General features: G+C 24.2%; 1 protein-coding gene across 1 annotated transcript in view; it reads right to left on the bottom strand.

Annotated features, from left to right (window-relative positions):
• Positions 1–1002, bottom strand: part of LOC107753657 (dedicator of cytokinesis protein 4-like) — an 81102-nt gene that overhangs the window by 52300 nt on the left and 27800 nt on the right. The window lies entirely within an intron of this gene.

Below are 1002 nucleotides of genomic sequence, written 5' to 3' on the forward strand. Positions count from 1 at the left end.
ATATATATATATTTCTGATAATACGTAATTTTATATATTGTATTTTATGTTTATATATATTTACATATTTTATTTCACTTTTATTAGTACATCTATATCGATCTACCCATCTATCTAAATATAAAACTATGCTAATAAATAAATAAAATTGTATTTTATCTATCATCTATCTATCTACATCAGTTTTTCAGAATTCTTTGATGAATAGAAAGTTAAAAACTACAGCTTTTTATTTCAAATGTTTTGTAACATTATAAATGTCTTTACTGTAATTTTTTATCAATTTAATGCATCCTTGCTGAATACAAATATTAATTTCTAAAAAAAAATTAAAAAATTGGGGGGGGGGCTTCTGACCCCAAACTTTTAAGAGGTAATATTTAGTTATTTATTTTTAGGAAATAATGCAAAATACAGTTTTGGCAAATACAGGGTTCCCAGAAAATTTTTAACTGACACATTTCTTTTTGTAATTCCTGGATAAGTAATAAAAAACATCCCTAGTTAAAAAGTAATATATGTAAAATACATGTATTTCCTATTAAGTATAGTTCAAATCTATTAACATATCTACTGACATTATAACGCTCGAGATCTGCTCATATAAAAATATAATTAAACTTTATTTGGAGTACTACTTGTGCACAATGCACATTTCTTAATATTAAGCCTAAAATGTGTTTTAATCTCTCTATTGATGAAGACTGTATGATCTTTGAATAATATCGGTCTTTAAAGATATTTAAAGTGTACCTAAAGTACACTTGCAATAGTTCCACTTTAGCACAATCAGATATACTTCACTATATCTTCAGTTGGTCTTCAGCATTATTTCCACACAATTAAAGTGCATAAAGTCTGCTAAATTGGAACAAATAATTTTGTACTTAAAGTGTACCAGTATATGTATTTTTATATATATTTATTCTATAATAAAATATATTTATATTTTATTATTAATTTCCATGATTTTTCCAGGCCTAGAAACCACATTTTAAATAT

This window comes from Sinocyclocheilus rhinocerous, unplaced genomic scaffold, assembly GCF_001515625.1.
Source record: "Sinocyclocheilus rhinocerous isolate Xijiao unplaced genomic scaffold, SAMN03320098_v1.1 scaffold200, whole genome shotgun sequence".
Lineage (NCBI taxonomy): Eukaryota > Metazoa > Chordata > Actinopteri > Cypriniformes > Cyprinidae > Sinocyclocheilus > Sinocyclocheilus rhinocerous.